Source organism: Anthonomus grandis, chromosome 2 (genome assembly GCF_022605725.1).
Source record: "Anthonomus grandis grandis chromosome 2, icAntGran1.3, whole genome shotgun sequence".
Taxonomy (NCBI): Eukaryota; Metazoa; Arthropoda; class Insecta; order Coleoptera; family Curculionidae; genus Anthonomus; species Anthonomus grandis.
In genome coordinates this window covers 12,443,757-12,464,791 of record NC_065547.1, presented here as the reverse complement: position 1 = coordinate 12,464,791, position 21,035 = coordinate 12,443,757, and the positions used below count along the sequence as shown (strand labels likewise).

Genomic DNA, 21,035 nt, shown 5'->3' with positions numbered 1-21,035 from the left:
ACTTTTGCTCAAATTATTGGTAAATTAATATCTGTATGTCCAGCTGTTCGTTTTGGCTGGATGTATACCAAGCTCCTAGAGCGAGAAAAGTTTTTAGCACTAAGGCGAGCAGATGGTAATTATGATAGAGTCATGAATATATCCGCATTGATTCATGAATACTTAAAATGGTGGTTAACACATTTAGAAAACAGTTGTAACTCTATCAAATTAAGTTTTTTCCATCTAGAAATGTTTTCAGATGAATGTATAACAAGTTGGGGCATTCACTGTAACAATATAACATCACATGGTTTCTGGTCATTAGAAGAAAAGAAAAAGCACATAATTTTTTTAGAATTGAAGGCTGCATTTTTTGGCCTCAAATGCTGTGCTAGTAATCTTAATAATAAAAACATTCTTCTGCGTATCGATAATACAACGGCCATTGCCTACATTAATCGAATGGAGGGGATTCAGTACCCTAAATTAAATTCCTTCTGTCGGGAAATTTTGCAATGGTGTGAAGAGAGGAATCTTGCTATCCATGCTTCTTACATCAATACTAAGGAGAATGTGATTGCAGATTCAGAATCTCGAAGGTTAGATTTCGAAACAGAATGGGAATTTAACGATAAATTTTACAAACAGGTAATCCTAAAATTTGGGCGACCAGACATAGACTTGTTTGCAACTCGCATCAATTCCAAATGTTCCTTGTTTGTTTCTTGGCACCCCGACCCTCAAGCATTTAAGGTAGATGCCTTTACTCTTGATTGGAAAGATTTTAAATTTTATGCTTTCCCGCCATTTTCTTTAATTCTTAAAGTTATGCAAAAAATTATTAAAGATAAAACAGAGGGCATTGTAATTGTACCTTATTGGCCCACCCAGCCTTGGTACCCCGTTTTTATATCTCTTTTAAAGATACCTCCTGTTTATTTAAAACCTAATGAAGAAGGTAGCAGGATACTTATCCAGAAGGCCTTAGAAAAGAGGGGGACATCAAAGGTCGCGGTGGATGTTTGCGTGGCATTAATTACTTCTTCCACCATGAAACAATATGACTCGGGCCTTAAACAATGGTACCAGTTCTGTCACTCAAGAAACAACAACTGTTTTTCTGCTTTTCTGCCTCAACTGAAGTCGTTTTAGAATTTTTGCAGGAGTAATACAGCAGGGGCTGTTCATATGGAACACTAAATTCCTATCGTTTTGCTATAGTCCAAATTTTAGGACCCTCTTTAGCCAAAGACTTCCCTGTAAAAAGGTTTTTTAAGGGTGTCTTTCATTTAAGACCCAGTTTACCTAAATATGTTAACACTTGGGATCCTTTGCAGGTTTTAAATTATCTAAGGTTTTTAATAAATGAAGTTGTTTCTATGGAACTAATTTCAAGTAAATTGGCCATGTTGTTGGCCCTTACTTCTGGCCAGAGAGTTCAGACCCTCTCAGTAATAGAATGTCAAGATATAAAATATTCCTCCCAGGGGGTTCAAATATTCATTCGTTACCGAATAAAAACTTCTGGGCCAAGTAGAAAACAACCCTTTCATCATCTCTTTACCTTTTTATGAACAAGATAAGACCGATTGCGTAGCTACCAATTTATTATTTTATTTGAACAAAACAGAATCCATGCGAAATTCAGATTGCAATAGACTTTCCATTACCTTTAAAAGACCCTACCACAATGCGTCATCACAAACAATTTCTCAATGGATCCAGAATGTTATGGTTAAGTCAAGCATTAATAATATTTCAGAATACGGGTCCCATTCTACGAGACACGCATCTACATCTCTAGCAGATCGTAGAGGTGTTTCGATGGATGTTATTAGGTCAGCAGCAGGCTGGACCGATCACTCAAAAACATTTGCTAAATTTTAAAAGAGACCTGTTTCTGATCCGTATTCTTATGCAAGGGCTATATTAGATTAATTAAAGTAACCTTGTTATTTAAACATATTATTTGAATACAAATTGAAGTTAGTGTATAGAATATATTTATATATTTTGTATATATTTTTTGTTTTGTTTGTATTGATTTATTTTGTTACCATTTATTCATTAGCTAGGAATATAATAGCTGATAGATTTGGAAAATTTTTTGTTTAGAGTAGAGTCTCATTTGCAGTGTAAAGTCTCTACTTAAACTTTAGGGTTATACTTAGTTTATTCAACAATTATGGCTTATAAAAAAGTTTTTTCCCACTAGAGTGTTTGTTTTTATTTCTAACTTTGTAATAAAAGATTTCTGTGTTAGTCTACAGATGCACAAATTCTTTAAACATTTACGTTGTTGTCTTATTTACGGAACGAGGGCGTATTATAATTACTAAATCAAACGAACTTACCTGTAATGAAGTTCGATTATAATTATATAAGTCCTCGTGAAGTAAATAAGTCCCACCCTCCCTGTCTTTAAGTATAGGTACCCGTTTTTTGTGACACTGCAGACTAACTAGTCTTTAAAATAATGAGCCGGATGACGTTGGAGAACCGAGGGGTATGTCTGCGCAGGGGAGCTATTGGTTTACTTTAAAATTCGTGGTGTGCGTTATGAATTAGGGATACTACGTTGTTGTCTTATTTACTTCACGAGGTCTTATATAATTATAATCGAACTTCATTACAGGTAAGTTCGTTTGATTTAGTAATTTTACCCCTCTTAATAGCCCAAAATAAATCCCAGATACGTTTAATAATCGTATGATGGTTTCCAAGAAGTATGAATAGTAGTAATGAATTATGTTTTTGTTACGATTAAAGTTGGCCTATAAGAAATTGTCTTTTAGTGGTCGGTTATTAGCCGGCTTTTAAATTGGAAATCCAAACACTAGGAATACAGGCAAGAAAATAAGGACTTTTTCTTAAATCACTTTTTCATTTTCATGCTACAGTATCGATATTCTACACTCATTCTATTTTTTTAGTGTAGTTTGTCTAGTAACATAAAACAAGAAATATTTTATTACTATTCTTTATGACCTAAGACTAAATTACGGAAATGTTAATTACATTTATATTTTTTTTATACATTTTTGCCATTCGTGTAAAGTATTATATTTTTTTATTTTACTTCTTATTTGTTGATGATATATATTTTTTAAACCCTATTAATTCTGCCTTTTACTTAAAAGAAAATTAAAAACTAACATTCAATCGTTGTAAAAAATTACAGGTGAAAAAGACATATCTATCTATGTATTTAAGCTTCTAAACCGTTTACAAATATTTATTTGTATACCTAAATATTAATCATGATTTGTTTCGTCTCAGAAGTTAAGTCATTTCATTTACTTTTATGAAGCTAAAGTTGGAATTATACAATTTTTTCGATCTTTTTGCCACGGACAAAGTCCATGTTTTGGCAGATTTTCCATACAAATATATTTATTTAAATTATAATATATACTAAAATTAACATAACTAAAAAATAAAATCATACTTTGACAAAAAAATATTATCAGGGTACTTTTTGACCAAAAGATTTATATAAAAATTCATAATTTTAATGCACATTAAGGCCTATTTAATTTTTTTTTAATTTAAACGACTTAATAATTAGGGATTATTTTTATCAACTTGCATATCATCGTACAAAAAAATTCTTTTTTTTTAATAAGGAAAACCCTCGACTTTAAATCAACTTTTAAAATTTTATAGAAAAATTGATGTAAGTTTAAATAACTCTAGAATAATAGCACTTTTTTGAGTAATATTTTTTAAAACATTCTGATTATAAAAGTTACTGTTTTCTGTGCTAAATAAAAAACTAAGAATAAAGATTTAATAAACAGCAGCAACAAAGGTCCTATCAAATAGTTTATAGCTATCACAAGTGCATGGTTTGGCAGATTTTCCATATAAATATATGAATTTAAATTATAACATATTCTAGAATTAAACAACTAAAAAATAAATTTATATTTTGAAAAAAAATATGATCAGGGTTACTTTTTGACCGAAAAATGTATACAAAAATACATAATTTTAAAGCACATTAAGACACATTTTATTTTATTTTTTTTATTTGAACGACTTAATAATAACGGATTGTTTTTATCAACTTACATATCACTGTAAAAAAAAGTTGTATTTTTAATAAGGAAAACCCTCGATTTTGAATCTACTTTTAAAATTTTATACAGAAATTTATGTAAGTTTAAACAACCCTAGAATATAAGCAGTTTTTTAAGTGACTTTTTTTAAAATATTCTAATTATAAAAATTACTGTTTTCTGGTCTTAATAAAAAATTATTACAGATTTAATAAACAGCAGCTTAGAAAATAAATCTAATTGAGGCAGGGATATAAAAATTAAAATAAGACTTCTAGTCTACTATATCACCTGTTTATATTTAAATTATTACCTCGGTTTTTTATATATTTTTTGTTTTTTTACGCAGTTTATTTAACCAAGATTTAAAAAAATTTTTTCATAATTATTTAGAAGTCTTTAAATTAAGATGGAAATATTTGATTTGAATTTATTTAAATTGAATTGTACGTTTTTTTTTTAAGTTTTTGTTAAATAGCTGTGGTTAAAGTAATTTTAAAGTTTAAATTATAAAGTCAGTCTATTTAAAACATAAAAATCTCACGCAAAGTAAAAATAACTTTGTTTTATTATTCTTAGTATCATTGAATAAGCTAAATTCTCTTTAATTTTTTTTTAGATAATTTTCATTTTTTTATAATAACTTAGGGTGAAATGGGAATATTGTCAAGAAAATAAGAGCTTTTAATTTAGTAGTTTTTCATTTTCATACTACAATATCGATATTCTATACATTCTATTTTTCTAGTGTAGTTTATTTAGTGACATAAAAAAAATATTTTATTACTATTCTTTATGATATCTGAGACTAAATTACGGAAATGTAAATTGGACTTTTCTATTTTTTTATGCTTTTCTGCCATTCATGTATTTTATTATTTTTCTATTTTACTTCTTATTCGTTAAAGATATATATTTTTTAAACCTTATTAATACTGCTTTTTACTTAAAAGAAAATTAGGAACTAACATTAAATCGTTGTAAAAAATATGAAATACAGTAAACTATGTATTAATTCTTCTATATCATTTAAAAATACTTCATTATATACCTAATATAAATTATTATTTATTTCGTCCAAGAAGTCATTTCACTTTTGATAAAGCAAAAGTTGGAACTATTAATTTTTTTTTTCGATTTTTTGGCGGACAAACTACAAAATAAATTTATATTTCGGAAAAAAAATTATTATCAGGGATACTTTTTGACCCAAATAATTATATAAAAATGCATAATTTTTATGCACATAATGTACATATTTAAACGACTTGATATTAACGGATTATTTTTATCAACTTTTATAGCACTGTAAAAAGAAGTTGTTTTTTGGAGTAGGAAAACCCTCGATTTTGAATCGACTTTTGAAATTTTAAACAGAAATTTATGTAAATTAGAACATAATAGCATTTTCTTCAGTTACATCTTTTGAAGCTTTCTTATTATAAAAATTACTGTTTTCTGGCGTTATTAGACAAATTTTCAATTATTTCTATAATATTTTGGCAAAATAAAAAAAAATCGTGGACTAGTTTGACAACAGTAGACACAAAATTCACCCTAAAAAAACATTCAAAAGAAACCTAAAACAATCAAGTTCCGAACCGAAGAACTACCCTTAATCACATATCTTTTCCTTCCAATTAAGCATCTAAGAGCGCCCTCTCTTATTATTCAAGTAAATGTTATCAAATAAAACAATCTAGGGTCAACCCTCCGATTACATACCTAACCTAAATCGAATATAAAAAGACCTCTTTGAACCGGTCCGAGGAGGGCTATCGTTAAACGAAATCAAAAAGCAATTCAATCCACTCGAAACTCTCTATGGGTGTCCTGTTTCAACAGATGTAGAAACTACCCGCTCGGCGACAATAATATGAACGTCCTCCCCAGCACAACTAAACTAAAACGAAAAAAAGATTGTCGAGATTGTGCCGCAAAATTCAATGGTTTTCCTTTCATGTAATTATCCGTCCCTTTTCCGCCTATTGGCAGGTAATCACGTATAAAGGACACATGTGTTCATATTTTTGTTGTGACATTTCTGTGAAATTTTATTTTAGGGGTGGTCTGTTGGGTCACCCTAATAGGCGGAGCCTTCATATTTTCGCCCTTTATTGTGGTGTAACTTGGTAACAGATTTGTAAAATATCATAATTTTTTTTAAATATGGAAAATCTTATACACAATGGTTATCAACCAGAATATCTATAATTGGCTATTTAAGGTTAATTATTAAGGTCATAGTCATGTTATCATTGAGTGATGCATTCATAAATCAGTATAATAATAATTTTTGTAATGATTTTCAGATCAAACCTGTATTACAATAGATATGATATAATCAGGATAATCCTTTTTTAAATGTAAATAAATTAAATAAGAGATTTTTATAAATATAAAAATAAATAAGATATGCCTGTCTTTATAGTGTTTTTTATTTAATTATGTATTTTTTTATATGTTTATTTATTTAACTATTTATTTGCAACGCTAAAGAGACCTAAATAAAGGTAAAAATATCGGCATTTCCTCTAAAATAAAACCAGTTTTATTTGAGGTCCTAATCCTTCTACGTACGTTTTATTTTCAACGTTTTTAATAAAAGCAAATAATTAGTAAATCGGAATCAATAAAAAATATGATTCGAATAACTTATTTAAATGAACTAATGGTTTAATTAGTTCATTTAAATAAATATAAAGGACAATTGACGTAGAATAAACAAAAAGATAATGGTGATTCAAATCAGGCCGTATCCTGATTTTAATTGTATCAAAGTAAGGTCCAAAATATTCATTGTATAAAAAGACTTCTATGGTTCTAAGTACATAATAAATATAATGATTTATCAACGCACAATTAAGGATAACCTTGTAATATTGTAATATTTATAGACACATCTAATAAAAAAAGATGTATTTAATTTAATATAAATAATTAAGTAATTCCTAAGGTATTGTATAAGAGCAATAAAATTAATAAAAAGTTATTGTGATTTGAATATCTAATCAAAAACAAGTCTACGTAAACATATAATTATCCTGGTCATAAAACTAATGTTCACAGTTATTATAAATGTTCGTTAATTTAACAAATAATAAGTTATTTTAATTAAGATTAGTCATCCATGGCCAAAAACTTATTTGATAGTTTTTATGTTCCAGAATCAATATTAAATTATTTTAGTTCAGGTAAGCCCACATTGCCCTTATTGATCGTATAAAGGAAAACATTTATAATCAATATAAATATAATTAGAAAATTCTTTAGATTCACGTTAGGTTTCTTGAGTTGAAAATAAAATAGATAATTTTGATGAACCAAATGTAGTATTTTTAAACCACATTACAAAAAACAAAGTATTGGAATCAACAAAAATAATAATAATTTACATAAAACTGTATTTAATATTATTTTTTATATGTAATGTAAAAAAACTATATTTAATTTGAATTAAATTATTTAATAATGTATATAGTAATTGTCTGTGCGAGGAGCTTGGGAATTAATAAATTGTGTTCTATGATTTGATTATCTAAAAAAAATAAATTCAAATAAATTTATGATTATCAGAGTTGTAAAACTGATAAGACAATTTTAGCAATTGTAAATATTCGTTAAACTAATGATTAAGAAATTGTTTTGATTCAGATTGATCATATATGACTAGAAACTAATTTGATAGCCTAACAAAACAGCCCAACAGTTTAAACCATTTACAGAGCTAAAGGTTACAATATTGTTTTAATAATTTACAAGATATAATAAAAACATAAATAAACTAATTTATTCTTCTCTACATCATAGTATAGTATAGTAGAAACGTATCATCTATTTTTTCTCTAAGAGACCAAACGAAAACAAAACAAAGGTAAACACACAAAGTCACGGTCTCATCAAATCCATATAATTTTTTAAAAGCTACACGTATTTCGCTCCTATCGGAGCATCATCAGGCCTAAAAAATACATTAAGATATTTTTCACAAAACAAAAAGAACGCTTATAAAACTCATTACCTAGACCTACACAGATCACATTACAACTAACAACAAAAGAAAAGCTAGGTTAAGTTAACAATTCCCACAATAATTTTTTAAGCGATTACTTAAAGAAATACATTTATAATTAACAGAAACATTTTTAGAATTCAAATTGTGGATTTTTATTGATGGTATTATTATTAATATAAAATCAATAAAAAAATTAAGAATAAGGAAATAAAAAAATTAATTTGTTTGTAAGATAATTTTTTTTGGCACTAAGATTGAATGAATGATTTTCTTTTGCATTTAATAAAATTATTTAATAAATTCATATGAATTTCACTTTTATTAATTACAATTTATTAAAGATTTAATTTTATTTAGAATTATAATATTTTTTATTAAGTTCTATTGTATACTTCAGATCAATTTCAGATCCATAAGAGCTTATCTAAATCATAGCGATTTTGTAATTTCTTATAATGAATTTTTTTGATTACTTTTATGAATACTAAGCTGATATATATCTAACAACTTTTTATTGGATCACGATCAAGGATTCTTTATATTTACTATGCAAATTATTTTATCAGTATAAAACTAATATAAAAGTAAATAAGGAAATATTTGAAATTTACTATGACATTTAAGCAAGCTTAAACTAATTTCAGTCATGACAATAAAATTTATTATTTATTTAATTTTATCGTAATAATTTTGTTGTTAATTTTAAATCACAAACCTTTGATAGTCCCTATTAAAACTATCGAATTACTTTTATACACAAAGGTTTATTTAAATCATGACAACTTTTTCTTGATTCTAGGTAAATAATTACATATAGAAACAATAGACAATTACAAAGAAAATTATTTAATTAATTTTAAAGCCAGAAAAATGATTTAAATAGTAACAATTTTTTTATTGATTCTAGGTGAATAATTTTTTAGAAATTGTCATAATAATAATTTAATTAGTTTTAAGGTTATGAATATGAATCATATTAATAACATTTAAACTAAACCTGGGACCTGAGCTTATAGTGTAGCCTACAACCTCAGGAATAGATTCTTGGGTAAAATTAAAAATGAATTGCTTATGTGTATTAAATCTAAATTCTGATTGCTGCTGAATAAGTCTGTTTAATAAATTTACATTATGATTTACTGTGTTTTAAGGAATTACGAGATGTAGTTTTAACGTTTTAATCATTTCTGTTTATTAAGTTTCTAAATAGTCACAAATATCTCCAAATTAATTTTTTTCTTAAATTTGTTGATAGTGATCCATCCTTTTCTTGGAGGAGTGATCGAATATTATGTGCTAATATTAAGTGTTGTTAATTCTACATTGTAGTATAAATATTTTCCTATTCTTAAAAGTTATTCCTAATTAAAATGATTTTTTTTTGTTGATTTTATTATAACGATTATATTATCAGTAAAAGCTTGTTCTTCGTATATTAAAATTTTTCTATTGAAAATCAATATGTTCCTTTATACTTTATATATAAATTGAAACAACTTTGTTATTAATTTTGGATCTTTAAAGAAAAATTGTTTTTGTCGGTATAAAAACAATCAAATTAATTTTTGGCCATATACAAGATATTGGGATGAAGAAAACTTTTTATTAATTAGGTTAATAAACATTTGAAACTATTATGAAAATTGGGAGTTAAATTAAGGAATTAAGGAGAATCAAAAAAGTAGAATTTGTTTTTCTTTGATTGGAACTTTTTTATATTAATTCCAAAGTTCTTTCCATATTAAATTATACATACCTTATAAATTAATAATTTGGTTCATTCAGAATAAATATAGTTTTTTTAAAAGACATAAGTAACAATATGACTTACGAGCTTATGTGTATCATTACAATTTTTTTATTGATCGAAACACGTTTACACCTTCCAATTCAGTTAATTAGCTTAAGCTCAATAAAATCTTACATGAATCAAACAATTTTACAATTTTAATTCTGTGGATTTTAAACATATGTTTTAATACATCCCTTAAGACAATATATGCTTATCTGAATTAAAACAATTTTCTTATTGATTCTGGACTTAATAAATATAAATTTTTATTATTAGCATAAAAACTATTAAATTAGGTTTTTATCAAGACAACTAGCACATAATAAGAATTACTTTAGAAATTGTTTAATTAGTTTTAGGACTAAGAGAATCATAAATTTATCTAGAATTTCTATTATATTAAACTTATAAAATTTGTTTATTGATTTAAAAATTCTTCCCTTTTACAATTACCTTAACAATTATTAATTTTGTCAGTTTTTTTTATTAAATATAAGCAACAACATTACTACATGGTAACGTGAATTTTCATGTTTTAATAAATCAATTTAATTAATAATTAATATTTCATGTTTTATTAAATCAAGACTTTGAAACTTTACAATTTACTTTATTACGAAATACTCAAGATTAATAATTTTTTCTTGATTTCTCATAAAATTTCAAAATTACTTATTCCGTTTAAACTTAATGAAACCTTACCAAAATCATAAAAGTTTTCTAATTATGTTTCTGTAAATAAAAACATTGTCTTTTATACAATAAAAATTTTGTTATTATTTTTAGGCGTAATAAGGACAAACCTGTATTAATGAATATAAAAATTATCAAAGTAGTTTTTAGCCATATGTTGCTACAATAAATCAAGAGAATTTATTATTGATTAAGTTACCGAACAATATCTTATATTAATTTTGATTTAGTTTAAAAGCTTGGAGAATCATAAAACTGGACTCTAATTTTGTCTTATTAAATATTCAAATCATAGAAACTTTTTTATGGATTCCAATATTTTGACTATTTAAAATTTAATTTATTCCTTTATTAACTTAATTAAAATAAATTATTTGTTCCTCGATTCCTAGTAAATTTTCATTATTATTTAATTAAAGAGTAACTAAAAACTTTCGGTCATCCTCCGGGTAACTATTTTTGTTACCCTTTGACATATTAACTATATTAACTCCACTGCAAGTATGGACTACTTCTTCAACATTATTTAATTAGTTAAAACTCAACTAATAAAACCTAAAACTTAACCACAAACTTAATAAAACCTTACCTGAATCATTAAATTTTCTAATTACCTTTAAATATTAATAATTTAATCAATACCCAACCAATATGGTTTGCTTTATCATCTAATTTTAAACAGTCGAAACCGTGAAATTTCATAAGGGTGGTGCCTCTAAAGGGCGAATACGTTGTTTAATATTTTCCCCCCATTATTTAAATGTTTATATGAAATTGGACAAGCATAAATATTGACAATCTAGCGGCAATTTGTTTGTTTGAATTGTTTGTTTGTCGGTCATTTATGTATTTGTCAAGCTTTAATTAAAATGTATTCGTGCAGGAGAACACGCTTGATATATTGACTGGTAAATGTATTATAATGTAGTTAAAATATATTAGAACCTGCTGAATTATTAATGAGTTGAGTGAATTGTTGTAATGCGCTAGGCTTAAAATTCTAAAAAGTTTAAATAAAAACTAGGAAAGGTTTTCTCTTATTTATACAATAACTTAATTGTTTTTATATATTGTGCATTTTTGTTGTTATTATTTTATTTTTTACTTTATTATTTATTTATTTATTGTATACAAGAATTGGCATATAAAACCTAGTTAGATTACCTTTTAAAAATTATAATAACTATAATAAAAATTTAAGGACATGAAAGCCTATCCTCATTATAATTTATTTTTATTGATTTTATAATAACAATTTGATGAAATGTACATCGACCTATTTCAATAGCCTCTATATTTTTCCCGCTTATTAAAGCATAATTTTAGTTTTTTTAAATATACCTAACGCTAAAATATGCTCAAAGAAATATCAAATGCTTTTTAATTCTATATTTATAAAAAGCTTCCATTAATCCATTAACTTCAAAAATTTCACTTAAAAACATAAAACACTTTCTCAAGTTCATAGTAATTTTATTATTAATGGTGCATTGGTAAATCACTATAATAATTATTTAATTAGAACCATGGGAGTTTTTTTATACCGAATGTTCATATTTTCAATAAAATACCCAACAAAAAATATTATTTAATCAGGATAACCTTATTTTATTCATTAAGTTTTTACCGTTTCTAGGTCAATCTTCTTTTATATTTTTTAACATTTAATTAAATTATTTGAATCATATTTTAATTCATTTTCATTAATAATTATAATTTTATTTTATTGAGGTCTACTTGCTAATCAATATATATTACAATAATTATTTAATCAGATTCAAAATAGTAAGAACTTATCAAAAATATGGCGGTTTTTGTATGGATTCAAATTAAATAATCCCTTAATAACTGATGCTAGTTATTGCAGATTTAAAAATATATTATTAAATATAGTTTATTTTAATGTTAGGAATAAATTTTATTCTTTAATTGATTTTATCCTAACAATTTTGCTTTTAATTCTTAATTAAAAGCCAATAAAAATCACTTAAAAAACTATTAAATTAGTTTTATGCTAATAATGGCTTATTTAAATTAAAATAACTTTTACTAGATTTCAGGTGAATATTCCTTTATAATTGCGAAAAGAATTATTTAATCATAATTATACAGTGAGAGCCAAAAGTCCGGAATAAATTCATTTAAAATTCAGGGATATGTTCAAAAAAAAAAGCTCGGACACGTCGATTTTTATTTTTAACTGCGGGTTTTCTAACTATCATTTTATGTATACAGGGTGGTCCAAAAATCAGTTGCGACCATCAACTTCAATTTTTGAAATAGAAATATCTATTTTTAATTCTGTTTTCTTAAAGAACAGAAAATTATAGACATATTTCATGTACAATGTCCTATACCTATCTTCGTTTGTTTTTGAGTTATTGACAGTTGAAGATCGGCATATTTGCACTTTTGACATATTATAAAATCCAAACGGTTAGACATAACAAATGCGATTTGCACTTTTTATCGAAGCTTTTTTAAAACCATCTGTTGACACTAGCTAGTTAGTGTCAACAGGTACTCAGAAATTTACGGTTGAATTTCTAAAAAAACATTCAAAATATTAATGTATTTAATCAAAAGTATTGTATAAACGTTGAACAAAAAGAAACTATTCTAATCTAGACCGAATTAAATGTTCAAATTAAGCCTCATTAACTTCTTGACAGTAAGCGAGTCTTGATTCGAATTCTCTTAGAACGTTGCGTATCATTTCTTGAGGTATTCGTTGAATCTCATTTCTTATATTATTTCTCAATTCTTCTAAATTGTTGGGTTTATTTACATACACTCTATGCTTTAAATAACCCTACAAAAAGAAGTACAAGGGGGTCAAGTCGGGGGACCTAGCAGGCCACTCCAATTGACCCCTTCGCCCAATCCATCGACCCGGAAATACCTCATCTAAATATTGGCGCACGGCTCTGCTAAAGTGTGGCGGCGCGCTATCTTGCTGGAACCAAATTGAAGCTTCTGGAATATTGGGAATATTTGCATTTGGAAACATCAAACATAAAGCGCGAATCAGTTCGTTCCTTAAGAATTCCAAATAACGTTGACCTGTTAAGGTACCTTCGAAGAAAAATGGACCTATGACTCTGTCATTGATAATGCCGGCCCAAACGTTCACAGATTAAGGATATTGGGTATGAGCTTCAATCACCCAATTTGGATTGGAGGAAGACCAGTAACGGCAGTTCTGCCTGTTCACTGTACCATTGAGGCAGAAGGTCGACTCGTCAGAAAAAATTATTCTACGAGTAAAAAGACGGTCGTTATGGCAGAGATTCATTATAGTTTCGCAAAACTCTAATCGACGATCTGTATCATCTTTGATAAGTTCGTAGATTAATTTTAATTGATAGGGATGATATTTTGCCTTTTTCAAAATCCTTCTTAAAGATGTTTTTTTAACATCGTTATCTAGTGCTGCCTGTCTAGTCGGTGTATAAGGATTTTCTTTAATGGACAAAACAACATTTAACTTCTTTTCCTCGGAAATTAAGGGATGACTCGATCTGAGTCAATCTCTGACGTGATCTAATTCCCTAAATTTTCTTTCTAGTTTGCTAACGGTAGACTGAGATATTGTCTTATCAGGATACTTGGTATTAAACATTTCACAAACCTGGTATTGGGTCCTAATGCGAGCACCATATCCTATCATAATTAGTATTTCTATTCTCTCAGTTTCACTTAACTTATTCATCTTTTCAGGCAATATTAAATTTTACAATAATAAAGGATAAGACTGCTTGATACCTGTCACTTCAAAAAATGATGACAACATCATTGCAACAATGGATGAAAAAACACAAAAAAACAAGGTTACCTTAGTAAGGGTGTTACATAGTTGCATGAATTATTGTATGTTCAGAAATTCAACCGTAAATTTCTCAGTACCCGTTGACACTAACTAGCTAGTGTCAACAGATCGTTTTAAAAAAGCTTCGATAAAAAGTGCAAATCGCATTTGTCTATGTCTAACCGTTTGGATTTTATAACATGTCAAAAGTGCAAATACGCCGATCTTCAACTGTCAATAACTCAAAAACGAATGAAGATAGGTATAGGACATTGTACATGAAATATGTCTAGAATTTTCTGTTCTTTAAGAATACAGAATAGGAAATAGGTATTTCCATTTTAAAAATTGAAGTTGATGGTCGTAACTTATTTTTGGACCACCCTGTATACATAAAATTATAGTAAGAAATCCCGCAGTTATAAATAAAAATTGACGTGTCCGAGCGTTTTTTTTTGAACACACCCCTGAACTTTAAATGAATTTATTCCGGACTTTTTGCTCTCACTGTATACAAATTAATTTTGTTATTAATTATATCAATACCGCGCTATTAGGTACTTTTTATATTTAAAGAATTGAATTTTTTTATTGATTTTCCAATAACAAATATAACTTTAATAAAAGATAATGTTCATTATTAAAAATAATTTTTTTTTGGTTATCAATAATCTGCTTTATACACTTATTTGATACAATTAAATCAGTTCAACGTTTTATTGATTCGAATATTTTTTTTTACAATATACTGTAAAAACCCTAGTTATCTAAAATATTTTGTTTTGATTTCTAATCAATTTTTATATTTTTTATCTTAATTAGTTTAAATTTCATGAACTTATTTAAATCACGGACCTATTTAATTTAAAACAATTTTGTTACTGATTTTGCATTTAAAAAGGATAAGCTTTTTATAATTATTTTACAAATTTTCAAATTAGAATCAAAACAATTTTTTATTGATCAGAATAATGGACATTTAAAGTACATCAATGGACTTATCCGTAGAAAGGACCAGAAAAATAATAAAACTTGAATTGAAATGATTTTAATTGGATATTTAAATTTTAACAATTTTTTTATTGATCCCAAAGCTCCTTTCTTATACCCCAAAGTTGATAATTAATTTAATTTAGATTATATATAAATTTTTATATAAGATAATATTAAATATAGGCTGATGTGAGTCATTACAATTTATTTTTGGATTTCAATACTTTATTTATTTACAATTTTCTTTAAAAATATGTTTATTAGTTACCTGGGACAAAATTTTTGTTTTTGATTGCTAGTTGATATTTATATCTATTTAATTAGTTTAAACTTAATAAATCCCTATATGAATAATATCATTTTTCTAATTATGTTTCTATTGATTATGAACACAGCTCCTTATACAATTACTTAGGGCAATGCATGCTTACTTGAATTAAAACAAATTTTGTGTATGATTCTATTTTTATTTGACAATGAATATAAAAATTATTAACTTAGAATCAACAAATTACAATTTACAAACGGGTCAATGTATTGGTTCCAATACATTGACCCGTTAGAATATACTTTAAAAATCTTTTAAATTGTTAGTTAGGATTAATTTTATTTTCTTGATTGATTCTCAGTCAATTTTTATAACTATTTAATTAATTTAAATGGAATAAAACTTTACATAAATAACAATTATTTTCTAATTATATTTCTGTTGATTTTGACGTAATTCTTTATACAATTATTATTATTTGTATTAAAACAATTTTGTTATTGGTTTTGCTTCTATTCTAGAATCAATATCAAAATTATCATAATTGCTAAGGCAATTTAAACTCAATAAAAATTTATCTAAATCGTAAGAAATGTTTCTTGATTATAAACGTATTCCTTTATAAAATCACAGAGAATCATGTGTAAAATTAAAAAAAAATTTTTTTTGTTTCTGTACTTAATAGGGATAAACTTTTTATAATTACTAATTAGATACAAACTATCTAATGACCAGACTAAGATGGAACAGGATGCATATAAGGAATCTAAGAAGTTTTTATTAGATAGAAAATCTGCTGGTGAGGAAAACCTGATTATTCAGTATCGTAGAGGTGTTCCAGTGGTTGTAGAGTCCAAACAAAAAAACTTGCTTCAACCCCATTAACTGTGTTTTACCAAAATGTTGGAGGTCTTCGTACTAAGATTCAACCATTACTCAGTAGTATTATGTCCTGTTCTTATGATATAATTATATTGGTAGAGAGCAATTTGAATGACAGTATTGTAGATGCTGAACTGACGTGCAAGAGTTTCAGGCTCTTCAGATGTGACAGAAGCTATCGAACTAGTAGTAAGTTGAGTGGAGGTGGTATTCTGATATTTGTCAGTGATAGTATACAATCACAGTGCATTTCTATTCAAGAGGACCGTATTGAGCAAATTCTGATTCTATGCCAGTGTAATGGGACTAAGTTCATTATTGGTGGTGTTTATATACCTCCACAATCACCTCGGGATACTTATATCTGGCATTGTCAAACCATGGAGTGTGTTACTACTCAATATGCCAACCTAAATGTATATCTGTTTAGAGATTACAACCTACCAAGGGCTGCATGGGGCAATGACGAGCATGGTCTCCTGGTTCAATGCCCAGCTTTAGATGTTGCACAAAGATTTGGTTATTTAAAATTTTATCAATGTAACTTGATTCCTAATGATAGAAATGTATTTTTAGAACTGGTTTTTTCTAATGTTAAGGATTTAAATGTTCTTAAAGCTTCTGACCCTCTTTTTGAAGCCAATTTTCATCATATTGGATATGAGTGTCATTTGGATATTTCAACAGCAAATAACTCAATTTTTTCAAATCTAGCTTATGAAGAATTTTTTAATGATTTCCGAAACGGCTACAATGAGCTTAATATCTTTCTATCCTCAATTAATTGGAACGAATATTTATCTCATAGTGATCTTAACTTATCATCAGCGTTTTTTATGAATATCTCTCTATGGGGATTGCATATTTTCTTCCTTTAAAGAAATATAGAACTTCCTCATTTCCTAAGTGGTTCTCCCCTGAACTTAGAAAGTTAACTAGGAACAAAAGGAGTGCTCATTCATTATATATGAGAGATAATACAGATGAAAACTATATAAAATTTTCTCGCCTTAGGTCTGAATGCAAACGTATGTCTGATTTGTGCTTCCGACAATATATTGAAGGGATAGATTCCGGCTTACAGAATGACCCTAAATCATTTTGGAAATATATCAATGATAAGAGGTCCAATTATACCCTTCCTAATACCCTCTTTTATGGTGACAAGCAAGTGTCCAGTGGTTTGGATATTGCAAACATGTTTAAAGAATTTTTCCAAACTGTTTATTCTCCTGGTATTGATAATAATCAGCTGCAAAATGGTCCCGCTAATGGTTTAAATTTAAACATTACTAAGATCTTAACATATGATATATTTGAAGGTATTAGCTCACTCCCCAACAAGATTACTGCAGGCCTAGATGGGATTCCGAATTTTCTCTTGAGGAAATGTGTATGTACTCTTGCCATTCCTTTATCTTTGTTATTTAATGCTTCCTTACAAACATCCACATTTCCAATTGCCTGGAGGGAAAGTTTTATTGTGCCATTGTTTAAAGCTGGCCATCGGGATGTCATAGATAATTATAGAAGTAATTGCATTCAATCTTCAATACCTAAACTTTTTGATAGCCTTATAGCTAATCAACTTTCTTGGTTATGCAAAGGCTTAATATCAGATTCACAGCATGGATTTTGCAAGAATAAGTCTACTGCCACTAACTTGATCTGTTACCAATCTGATCTTATGAGTAAATTAGAGGATCATAAACAAATTGATTCTATATACACCGATTTTAGTAAGGCGTTTGATCGTATTGATCATCAAATTCTTCTGTCAAAACTGATCTCCGTAGGGTTCCATGTTGATTTTGTGAGTTGGATTAAAAATTCTTTAACTGGCCGTATTCAAAGGGTCAGGGTAGGTGGACATCTTTCTGATCCTATCAGCGTAACATCAGGTCTCCCTCAGGGAGGGCATACATCACCCTTATTATTTAATTTATTTATTAATGATATAGTTAACTGTTTCCTGTATAGTCAGTGTTTGATGTTTGCAGACGACTTAAAATTTTTGAGGGTGATGGTTGGTAGTATTGTGGATCAAGAATTACTACAAGCAGATATGGATTGCTTAAATAATTGGTGTGAACGAAACAATCTTCATTTAAATGTTAAGAAATGTTGTGTTATTAGTTTCACTCGCAGGATCGACCGGTTTCAATCCAATTACTTCATTAATAATGAGCTACTGAATTATGTTGCATCTATTAGGGATTTGGGAGTTATTTTTGATGAGAAACTGTTCATCTTTCTCAGTCTCTTCAACAAGAAGGGCTTATTGCTCCCTAGTAAGAACTATATTGGAGTACTGCTCTGTAGTTTGGTCTCCATACCACCAGATTCATATCGATGCTTTAGAAAGAGTTCAACATAAATTCCTGAGATATTGTGCTCATAGAACTTTAACTGTTATTGAGAATAATGACTATTCTTATATTGAAAGTCAACTATCTATTCCGACACTGTCGCAACACCTTAATATTTCTGGTGCTAGTTTTATATATAAGATCGTTAATAGGCTTATTGATTGCCCTGATCTGTTGGGTCGCATACGATTTAATGTTCCTCATCACGGGTTGCGCCATAATGTAACCTTTAACATTCCATTCCACAGAACATCCTATGGAATTAATAATTCTATGGATAGGTATATGAATTTGTTAAACAATTCGAATATTGATGTGTTTAACATAAGTTCCTATGCATCTAAAGAGGGCACTTACTTCATAATTGTGCATAAAATTTTGTATTTACATTCATGCATATAAAATATTAAGGTTGTTTCTAGTATATGTAGTATAGGTGTTTTTTACTTTAGTATAAATTTTTTAAGCAGGTTTAGATTATGACAGTTGTTTATGTAAATATTATTGCTTTGTAAAATTTACAGTTAATGGGGTTTTCCCGTAATATAAATAAATAAATAAATTAATTAATTTTAAAATAAATAAATTGAAATCAAGACAATTTTGTATTGATCAGGTTAGCAAATATTTGAAATTATTTTGAGAATCAGTTTAGGGACTATAAGAATCATCAAACAAGAATTTAATTTTTTTTTATTAGATTTTGAAATCATAACCACTTTTTTATTAATTCCAATGCTCACTTTGATACCTTAAAATTAATAATTAAATTCATTTAGATTAGACACAGTTTTTTAATAAGATATAGGCAACAATATTACTTACAAGCTTATGCAAATCATTACAATTTTGACGAATTATAAATTTATTGTAATAAAGATTGATATTTTTAATCTTCAGGGCCATTGAACTAATATTTTAGTTTTACCCAAAAGATAAAGTGTGCCCAAAAATGGGTAAAACACTTTTAAATTCTATATTAAAAAAAAGGACTATGCTAATTCACTTAACTTTAAAATTTTCACCCCAAAATATAAAGCACTTAACAATCATGATTTTTTAGTTTATTTCGCGTGGCAGACCCTAAAATCGCTTCGGTACTTTGACTTAATTAAGTCCTAAAAGCTTCACCGTGAAAAAAATTCACGTCAAAGTGAAAACCACCCCTAAAAGATAAACAGATATGATAGTGCCATCAGTGTAAATTTCAGGGATGTAGATCATTATCTGAGGGGCTGGGGGGTAATTGAGCAATTATACCCGTCGACCTTTTAGATAAATGCGTGTACACAAGAGCGTACACGCCCATTAAATGTGCCCATATAATTTTATGCTTTATCTCTGTTTTTCTTGATGGTATAAATTAAGTTAATTAGCGCTTTTGATAAATAAATGGTTCGGTATACATAGACTGTCCTGACCCGCCCCCCGTGTTAAAATATGGGGCTGGGCAGGACATGCACGATTATCTAAGTGATTTATTTGATAAAAGAGTAGGTTTTTTTAAACCTAAATTTCGATATAAAATACGCGAAATTACAGCTTTATTTAGCATTTAAACGTTAAGACCAAAAAGTCTATCTCAGAAAAGCTCCTCTAGTCAAAAGCTCGTACCGTTTAATATTCATAACGAATAAACACGGGATCCGAAACAAGTTTTAATATCTGTTTTCCAACTTTTTGCCCTGTCAGAATGCCCTTGCTCCAAAGAGAACGTAACGACATAAAACAGCTTTTCGAAATAGCTTTTAAGCTATCGCCGTAGCTGAGCTTTTAGTCTAAATTAAAAGGACAAATTAACGAAGAAAATTTTACACAAGTAAAAGGTTCGTTAAGACTGCAAAAGAGAAATAATAAATTAGGCAAACGAAAGGTATACATTGACGTCTCCGAACTAAAAAAAATCTCCCTGCCAGACTGATCCAGATTAATCACGCGATACAATCCAGAACAAATGTGGACGTGCACCGTATTTAAAAATGGCGAAAATCCAATTCCGAAATCGCAATAAGAGATAAGCCCGGGCATTAGGTAGGTAAAATGGAGAACAAACTCGGATCTCTTCATTTTCTGGATAAATTCGGTGCAAGGCACATGTCGAATTAAATCCCCGAGTAAGTGGAGAAATTGTTGCGAGATATTTGTTGGGATTTGCATGTCATTTTATGTGAA

At 27.7% G+C, this 21,035-nt stretch overlaps 1 protein-coding gene across 4 annotated transcripts in view; it reads right to left on the bottom strand.

The window, feature by feature from the left end:
• Positions 1-21,035, bottom strand: part of LOC126750535 (limbic system-associated membrane protein-like) — a 524,620-nt gene that overhangs the window by 241,531 nt on the left and 262,054 nt on the right. The window lies entirely within an intron of this gene.